The 10,460-nt window shown below is 38.8% G+C and overlaps 1 long non-coding RNA gene across 1 annotated transcript; it reads left to right on the forward strand.

Annotated features, from left to right (window-relative positions):
* Positions 1-5,178: 5,178 nt before the first annotated feature.
* On the forward strand, positions 5,179-10,254 carry LOC117456886 (uncharacterized). The gene is made up of 4 exons (XR_004553287.2): positions 5,179-5,257; positions 5,378-5,531; positions 5,620-5,730; positions 9,654-10,254. It is a non-coding gene; the product is annotated as an uncharacterized lncRNA (long non-coding RNA).
* The last annotated feature ends 206 nt before the right edge of the window (positions 10,255-10,460 follow it).

The raw sequence follows: 10,460 nt of genomic DNA on the forward strand, positions 1-10,460 counted from the left end.
TCTCATCAGGGCTCTCTAAATAAAGAACTACGACAGATCTGTAATATGTAATGCAGCCGAACCGTGTATTACAATGCTGTTATGTGATGACTTTCAAAGAGAAAAGCAAGAGCACTCGGAATTAAGTATTATTTTATACTTTTAAAATGTTTTCCGGATTTCATATAATATAAACACCAACTCCCAGCATGCATTGCGGCTAACACATCCAATCAGCGAGCTTAAAACCATAGCTGAGGATCTTGGGTAATTGCTCGAAATGCCTACGTCTGTTTCCGGTTATATTTATTTTGAAATTCAGTTCCTGACGGACGCCAAAAAAGCCCGAGATTATGGAATTAAACCAATAAATAAAAGCAAGGATAATTGTGTGTTATTGGTGAGTAAATAACAGTGTGTTATTTTGAAAAGAATAACAAATTAGAAGGAAAAAAAGATTTAAAAAATACAGATTTCAGTATCCTGAGGCTCTGAGCCCCATTTATTTTCCTCACAGACGACAACAAAAGTCCGAAATGATACGATTTAAAATAAAAGCAATAACTGTGGCTTGATATTGAGTAAGAACATGTTTTATGAACCACACAGCTTCCGGTCTTCCTCGACCCGACCGGAGAAAAAGACGTTCTGCAGCCTGCAGGCACGAAACACGTTACCAGTAGAAATACATTGCTTTTAAAATCGTGCTGTGCAACACGAAAAAAAGGGGCAAATCGTGATGGTGAACACGAATCAATAGATTAAAAATCGTGTTGGTGAACACGAAATGCCGTGAGACTGGGTTGATATATGACAAGCATATAGGACTCCAGCTCACTTCTCTCACTTATCAACCGACAGCAGAGGGTTGGATTGAGAGGGAAATAACAGTCACTTGTTAAAATATGTTGAGTCCGTTTGTTCGGGGGAAACTTGGAACAGGCATATCACATTCGCCACAAATTGTTTCACTTACCTAACATTTCAGGTCATGATATTTTTCACTATTTCAAATGTAGTGAAAAACACTATGAATTTTCACCGATCTGCGTGAAACTCTGAACACACAATATAAGGTTTAAAGATTATTGTAAATGTTCTGACCCTTAGTTGTAACAATAGTTATCTTATAATCCTCTTGTTTGTTTCAGCTTTGGCCCTTCTAAAAATGGCATCAGTTAAGGCGCCAGTTATTTCTGAAGGTGACCAAATACTGCCCCAGTGAGATGATAGTGAACTTGTCATGAAAAGTTCATGAAATATTAGTGAACCATATTCATGAACAGCTCATAAACAGCTCATAAACAGCTCATAACAAAGTTGATGAACTGTTCATGAAAGTGACATGAACATTAAATGGCACTAGGGCAGTTCATGAACTACTCATGAAACTCCTTTGCTGGAATGGTTCATGAACAATTCATGGAATATGGTTTTAGGCAGGTTCATGAACAATTCATGAAATGGAGTTTTCAGTGAGTGTGTAGGGATATTCAACCAAGAACATTTCAAGAATTGTTCATGAACATATCAAGAACTGTTCATAACAACTTCATGAACCGTTCATGAACAGTTCATACCCAGTCACTGAATATAATTCAATGGCTGGCTATGAACTGTTCATGAACTGTTCATGTACATGAACTGTTCATGAACCATTGACTGTGGGTCAATTGGCAACCATAGAAAACAACAATTATGTCAATCACAATGGAACTTTACTCAAATTAACAAACAAAAAAACATACATGTATACAGGTGGAGCGCTACAATTAATCCTATCACTATTTGAAGCAGTTCTTGACACTCAGCTGCACAACATATTTTGTTACGGGTCCCAAAAGCTTGGGTACCACAGCAACAATAAAACATTTCTGTAGAAAACAGAAAAGTGCAGCAGCAATAATTATACACAGGATCCGGTTGATCGTCTGAATTGCTTCTTATTCAAAATTCAAAGTACACAGTTACATTCAAATAGCTGTACTTTACAAACATCACATTTCTCCATTTAAGTTATCCGTCTGTCACAGTCAATTACGGTATCTCAAGGAGAAATTCAACATAGTCAATATAAATTATTACATTACATTGCATTTAGCTGACGCTTTTATCCAAAGCGACTTACAATAAGTGCGTTCGACCAACAAAATACAAACTTGAAGAAAACAGAATCATATAAGTACATCAGGTTTCATAGAGCAAAAACATGTCAAGTGCTACTCAACTGGCTTTAGGTAAGCCAGTCCATAAGTGCTTTGTTAATAGTTCTATTGCTCGAAGTGGAGTCGAAAGAGATGAGTTTTCAGTCTGCGCCGGAAGGTATGTAAGCTATCTGCTGTCCTGATGTCAATGGGGAGCTCATTCCACCATTTTGGAGCCAGGATAGCAAACCCACGTGTTCTGCTGATGGGAACTTGGGTCCCCTTCGCAGCGAGGGTGCAGCGAGCCGTTGGTTGATGCAGAGCGGAGTGCACGTGCTGGGGTGTACGATTAACCATGTCCTGGATGTAGGAAGGGCCAGATCCATTCGCAGCATGGTACGCAAGTACCAGTGTCTTGAAGTGGATTATAGCAGTTACCGGAAGCCAGTGGAGGGAGCGGAGGAGCGGCGTGGTGTGGGAGAATTTAGGAAGGTTGAAGACCAGACGAGCCGCTGCATTCTGGATGAGCTGCAGGTCGGATGGCACATGCAGGTAGACCAGCCAGGAGGGAGTTGCAGTAGTTTAGGCGTGAGATGATGAGAGCCTGGACCAGAACCTGCGTCGCTTTCTGGGTCAGCTGGGGACGCATCCTCCTGATGTTGTAAAGCGTGTATCTGCAGCAGCGGGTTGTAGCAGCTATGTTTGCAGTGAAGGACAGGTTGTTATCTATTAACACATAACGCTATCAAATAATACGATTGAGGAGGCGTGTGGCGCAGTGGATAGAGCGTTGGTGTTCGGATCAAGGGAGCACAGGTTCAAACCCCACTGCAGTCAGCATGTCGTTGTGTCCCTGGGCAAGACATTTCACCCCAAATTGCTCCTGTGGGATTGCCCACAGTACTGAGTATGTAAGTCGCTTTGGATAAAAGCGTCTAACAAGTGAAATTGAATGAATGAATGAATACTTTCTATCAATATATCTATCTTTACCAAATATAACATATTATGGAGATCACAAAATACACTGTCAATGTTAATAAACAAAAAACAAGGCAATGTGCCTGCAAGACTGCACTCAGGTAAACAAAACATATTACCCGTGCGCAGCATCTAACCTGCCTGCGAGCCTTCGCTCAGGTCACATTTACCCAGGTGCGGCTGAAGCCCGCGAAAATGGCATCTATTGTTGCCGACAGTTTAGTATTTTTAAAATACCGTTACCATCTCAAACATGCTCAAAACCTTCTGACACACTCTCCTAAACATCTCCAACATCATATCTAATTCACACAAGTTAACATCGATCATTTTCATTATGTACTGACCTGTAGAAAACAGAAAAGTGGAGCAGCAATAATTATACACAGGATCCGGTTGATTGTCTGGATTGCTTCTGAGGAGGGGCGGAAGTGTCCCCCTAAGGTAACCCAGATGTCACCGCTCACCTGCCAAAGGTTCCACCTTGGCGCTACTTACTCGTACTGCTTCTCAAACAGTACAGATAAACCATAAAATGATATGAATGTCACCAAAATAAATACAGATAATGTTCAGTTTCAAATTCACTATTGTTTTGTTTTAAGATTAAACGTTTTAAAAAAGAAAGAAATGTTCAAATAGTAGATGAATATTCAAGAGGTCTTTAAAAACATCACACTGATCATCAAAAGTTCATAAAATGCTCATGAATATTCAAAAATATTCTGAACTTGCCACAATCATCCAAAATTCATGAAATGCTCATAGTCATGAACTTTTCATGAAATACTCATGCACACTTTTTGGGGTTTTAAATATAATGTTGTGATTGGCTGGATCATGAAAAGTTCATAAATTGCTCATAAAAGTCTGTCATGAGCAAAACAGGAACTTTATATGAATGAACAATGTTCATAAACATTTCATGAACTGCTCTTTAAAATGGTTCATGAGCATTTTAAGAATTTTGGTTCATGAACATGACAAGTGAACATATAATGAGTTGTTCATGAATGTTTCATAAGTGCTCATGAACAGCTCATAAAGTCATTAACTCCATCTCGCAGGGGAGGGGCAGGCAACTCCTTTTCATCCTCCACCTCCTCGTCCTCCTCCAATTCCTCCAGTTCCTCCTCCTCCTCATCCTCTTCATCAGACAGAGGGAAGAAGAGGAAGAGTAAGAAGAAGAAGAACAACAAGAAAAAAAGAGGAAAAAAAGCGAAGAAGACAAAAGGAAAGACTGCAAAGAGAGGTACGTTGGCCACCTACACAGTGTCTGACTTGGGAAGTAAGGAGGTAGGACTACAGTGAATTATGTGACAGACTGATCATTGCTCAGTGTAGAAGGAACAGCTAGTGAACAGGGCTAACCTGCATTAGCAGGTGCTGTCAGACTGTTTGTGTTCATACTGAAACACTAAACTGAAACGGATTTGCTCATGCACTTAAAGTACATTAAACTTAATTAGTGGAGGAGTGTCGCTACATGCCTTAGCATGTTATCATCAAGGGGATCATTAAGGGAACGAATGCAGTCTGGTGTTGAAGTACAGTCGTACAATGTATTTTACAGCTCAATAAATACTTTTAGTATGCATTAAGTCTTTAATTTCAACAAATGTTCAAGTTACAATTGGGTGATGTGTACCCAACTGGACATAGACGATGTCCTCGGCGGCGGTGCTTGATCAGCTCCGGGACCACGGCTCAAACTAAACTCTGCGCTTCATTTACCAATGCTTTTTTGTTTATTTCTGCTGTAATATGTGTTACAATAATGGAGTTAGCTGTTTAACTATTATACATCAACCTGAGCTTATCCTCCCACTTTATGGCTGTTTAAAGTAATGTGAGTTACCGCAGTTAACTGTTCCGAAACGGAAACTCTACCCGTTCTTGTGGGGCAGGGAGGGGAGGGCACCTTATTAACTCATGATGTGATGATGGTCAGGTATCCAACGACGATGGCTGTCATACATGGCTGATGCACGATGTCATTGTCCATCAGCCAAACCATAACTAGAGTAAAGTTTAGCCAGCCCTGCATCATCTTCTGGTTGTTTTTGTGTTTTTAAGTGGTTGGATTCAATAAAAGAGCTGAACGCCCAAAAAATATGGTGGACACAAGAAAGACATGTTGCTGGATTCTTAAGGTAACCACTTCTCTTGGTTGGTTATGAAGAAGGAGCATATCAATATATAAATATACACAAATATTTGTTTTGAAATTCAGTTCTGTTGTTAACCTGGTTCTTGAAAAAATATGTCCATAGCTACCGCAAGAATTGCTGCAGAGCATTCTTTTGGAGGTAGTTCTTGATGCTGGAGACATGGCATATTTGACGCTTTCTCTGGTTTGTTGGAAAGTAAGAAATACCGTCAGCCAGGACGCTTTCCGGAAAAAGGCACACTTTTTGTGGATATTGAGTAAGAAATATTGTATTTTACAAATTCAATTTCAATAAGCTTGCTAAATTAAACCTTAGGCTTATTGTTTTATACTTTCTTATTACAGGTGTGGACACAAATTGGTTTCACCATTCTGAGTCCTATCGCGAGGAAATGTCCACCATGTTTTGCATTTCGTCTTGTCAGTTTTGCAGAACGCAATTCAAAGATTGTTCAGGTTGGCATACAATGACATAGATAAAGAAGTTCTGTATTTCTGCTTCAGATGCTTTCAGTGCTTACATAGATTGTTAGATAGATTATATTTCCTCAAAAATGTATCAGTGCACGTCACTCACAGTTAGCTTTAGACAATTAAGTGCTGTCACCATTTGTTTTTTTCAAAGTAACCTAAATTACAGATGGCTGCCACCTGTAATTGATTAGATCTAGAGAGAGTGAAAGTCCAGATTTTACTGAAGAAAAAGGAAATAATTTTGTATTCTCAAATTTAGCTGAAAAATAATAATTGCAGCTTCTTGCAATTTGGATATTGCACTTTCAACTTAAAAATACCAGGATGTCCCACTACATCATGTAAGCAGGAATATATGTGTAAAATGTACTTTTGACTCACATTAATATATTAAAGCAGCTTCCAAACAGACAATTATCTAGTGCTCAATGAGAGTATCAGTAGTAGTCTCATACAGTTAAAGACAAACTCTAAATTAATATATTTATAATTGTATGAATTGTGTGTGTGGTTGCCGTCATTTCATGCAACAGTTGCACTCCATAGCCAGCTGCTGTTGTCACAGTAGTCTGCCGTTTATCCATATCTAAATATTTTGTCGTGTTGACACTTTTTTGGTCTGTCTGCTAAGTGTGGCTGAGCTGAGGTCCCAGTTATTGTCACAGTATGCCACTGATAAAGTTAGCAACCACCTTTTTTAAATGAGATGTAAAAGTTATATAATTAAACATTTTGTTATTCACTGACATTTAATCATTATAGAACAATATTTAAAAAGTATCTCTATTTTAAACTAAAACTTTAAGGACTTTAAGAAGAAGGACTAAGATGTGTGAAAAAAAATCAACAGATTTAGGGATTTTAGGAGTCTCCCCAGTGAGATGATAGTGAACTGTTCATGAACTTGTCATGAAAAGTTCATGAAATATCAGTGAACCATATTCATGAACAGCTCATAAACAACTCATAAACAGCTCATAACAAAGTTGATGAACTGTTAATGAAAGTGTCATGAACATTAAATGGCACTAGGGCAGTTCATGAACTACTCATGAAACTCCTGTGCTGGAATGGTTCATGAACAATTCATGGAATATGGTTTTAGGCAGGTTCATGAACAATTCATGAAATGGAGTTTTCAGTGAGTGTGTAGGGATATTCAGTTTTCAACCAAGAACATTTCAAGAATTGTTCATGAACATATCAAGAACTGTTCATAACAACTTCATGAACCATTCATGAACAGTTCATACCCAGTCACTGAATATAATTCAATGGCTGGCTATGAACTGTTCATGAACCATTGACTGTGGGTCAATTGGCAACCATAGAAAACAACAATTATGTCAATCACAATGGAACTTTACTCAAATTAACAAACAAACAAACAAACATACATGTATACAGGTGGAGCACTACAATTAATCCTATCACTATTTGAAGCAGTTCTTGACACTCAGCTGCAACAAAATGTTGTTACGGGTCCCAAAAGCTTGGGTACCACAGCAACAATAAATGATTTCTGTAGAAAACAGAAAAGTGCAGCAGCAATAATTATACACAGGATCCGGTTGATCGTCTGGAATGCTTCTTATTCAAGTACACAGTTACATTCAAATAGCTGAACTTTACAAACATCACATTTCTCCATTTAAGTTATCTGTCTGTCACAGTCAATTACTGTATCTCAAGGAGAAATTCAACATAGTCAATATAAATATTACATTACATTGCATTTAGCTGCTTTTATCCAAAGCAACTTACAATAAGTGCGTTCGACCAACAAAATACAAACTTGAAGAAAACAGAATCATATAAGTACATCAGGTTTCATAGAGCAAAAACATTTCAAGTGCTACTCAACTGGCTTTAGATAAGCCAGTCCATAAGTGCTTTGTTAATAGTTCTATTGCTCGAAGTGGAGTCGAAAGAGATGAGTTTTCAGTCTGCGCCGGAAGGTGTGTAAGCTATCTGCTGTCCTGATGTCAATGGGAGCTCATTCCACCATTTTGGAGCCAGGATAGCAAACCCACGTGTTTCTGCTGATGGGAACTTGGGTCCCCTTCGCAGCGAGGGTGCAGCGAGCCGTTTGGTTCATGCAGAGCGGAGTGCACGTGCTGGGGTGTACGGTTTAACCATGTCCTGGATGTAGGAAGGGCCAGATCCATACGCAGCATGGTACGCAAGTACCATTGTCTTGAAGTGGATTCTAGCAGTTACCGGAAGCCAGTGGAGGGAGCGGAGGAGCGGCGTGGTGTGGGAACATTTAGGAATGTTGAAGACCAGACGAGCCGCTGCATTCTGGATGAGCTGCAGAGGTCGGATGGCACATGCAGGTAGACCAGCCAGGAGGGAGTTGCAGTAGTTTAGGCGTGAGATGATGAGAGCCTGGACCAGAACCTGCGTCGCTTTCTGGGTCAGCTGGGGACGCATCCTCCTGATGTTGTAAAGCGTGTATCTGCAGCAGCGGGTTGTAGCAGCTATGTTTGCAGTAAAGGACAGGTTGTTATCTAAAACACATAACGCTATCAAATAATACTTTCTATCAATATATCTATCTTTACCAAATATAACATATTATGGAGATCACAAAAATACACTGTCAATGTTAATAAACAAAAAACAAGGCAATGTGCCTGCAAGACTGCACTCAGGTAAACAACACATATTACCCGTGCGCAGCAGCTAACCTGCCTGCAAGCCTTCGCTCAGGTCACATTTACCCAGGCGCGGCTGAAGCCCGCGAAAATGGCATCTATTGTTGCCGACAGTTTAGTATTTTTAAAATACCGTTACTATGTCAAACATGCTCAAAACCTTCTGACACACTCTCCTAAACATCTCCAACATCATATCTAATTCACACAAGTTAACATCGATCATTTTCATTATGTACTGACCTGTAGAAAACAGAAAAGTGGAGCAGCAATAATTATACACAGGATCCGGTTGATCGTTTGGATTGCTTCTGAGGAGGGGGCGGAAGTGTCCCCCCTAAAATAACCCAGATGTCACCGCTCACCTGCCAAAGGTTCCACCTTGGCGCTACTTACTCATACTGCTTCTCAAACAGTATAGATAAACCTAAAATGATATGAATGTCACCAAAATAAATACAGATAATGTTCAGTTTCAAATTCACTATTGTTTTGTTTTAAGATTAAAAGTTTAAAAAAAGAAAGAAATGTTCAAATAGTAGATGAATATTCAAGAGGTCTTTAAAAACCTCACACTCACTGATCATCAAAAGTTCATAAATGCTCATGAATATTCCAAAATATTCTGAACTTGCCACAATCATCCAAAATTCATGAAATGCTCATGTTCATGAAAAACTCATGCAAACTTTTTGGGGTTTTAATTATAATGTTGTGATTGGCTGGATCATGAACAGTTCATAAATTGCTCATAAAAGTCTGTCATGAGCAAAACAGGAACTTTATATGAATGAACAATGTTCATAAACATTTCATGAACTGCTCTTTAAAATGGTTCATGAGCATTTTAAGAATTTTGGTTCATGAACATGACAAGTGAACATATAATGAGTTGTTCATGAATGTTTCATAAGTGCTCATGAACAGCTCATAAAGTCATGAACTCCATCTCGCAGGGGCATGCCTATTGAGGTTTGTAGGCTAGTGTAATATCTGCAGGGCTGGTGGAATAAAATCCAGGTAACTGTAAAGCTGATAAGGGAAGTGGCTTGCCAGTCTTTTCACAATTCCAAAATATGGTGACAGCCTGTATATAGATTTGTTTAAGTTTAATTTAAATATCACTTAACCATAGTATTGAAGATAGCAGATCATTCATAAGATTATACATACAAATGATCAAAATCAAATGTATTATTACATTTACAGCCTTCTGTAGATCAGATGTTTCACTTTTGTGTTGTGCAGGATACGTAGGAGATGGGAAAAGAGGTGTCATTCGGGCTATGTACTCTGAGCATCCTCACCCTGGGTTCTGCAGCCATTTTTGCTCAACGGATGCTGGGAATTTTGAGTAGGAGGTACCTGGTGTTAAGGCCCCGATATTCAAAACACAGCATTGTTTTTTGCGTTAAAAACAGGCTAACCTTGACGCTGATTTGGGTGACTTGTGTAATTCGTGGAGAAGCGAAGAGTTGTAGTTTTGGTATACAGGTATAACATACTTTGACAGTAACAAAAACGTTTTTTAAAATAACAAGAATACAGTTTAAAAGGGGAGTGATTTGTAAAATATCCATAAAGAAAAAGAGTAATCTGCTTACAGTTCTGTTTCATATGGGTGTTGAGAGATGTATCCATTGATCTCTTCATTTTGCTCTCAAAGTGCACCAGATTGATGCTTTTAACTTCAATATTTAAAAACAAATTTGCACACATCTTGTGTCCATATCTTTCTGTTTTGGCGGTCATGCCACAACCGTGTATGCATGCATGCGCGAGTCATTGTAACATATCTGGATTAAGAGGTTGCTTTTTCTTTGCACAGCATGAAAGAAAGGTGAAATGAATGGGCTGTGATTTTAGAATTTTTAAGCAGAAATTGAGTTCAATAATTTGTACGGCCCTTGGAGAAAGTTGTAAAAATTGAAATGGCCCTTGAGAGAAAAAAGTTCCCCACCCCTGATCTAAATAGTAATAGAAACCCTTTATTTGTAACTTAACATCTCTGTCTCCTATCCGTATATTATAAAGAATAGCCAGTTAATTGACGCA

The sequence above is a fragment of the Pseudochaenichthys georgianus genome, chromosome 13, assembly GCF_902827115.2.
Source record: "Pseudochaenichthys georgianus chromosome 13, fPseGeo1.2, whole genome shotgun sequence".
NCBI lineage: Eukaryota > Metazoa > Chordata > Actinopteri > Perciformes > Channichthyidae > Pseudochaenichthys > Pseudochaenichthys georgianus.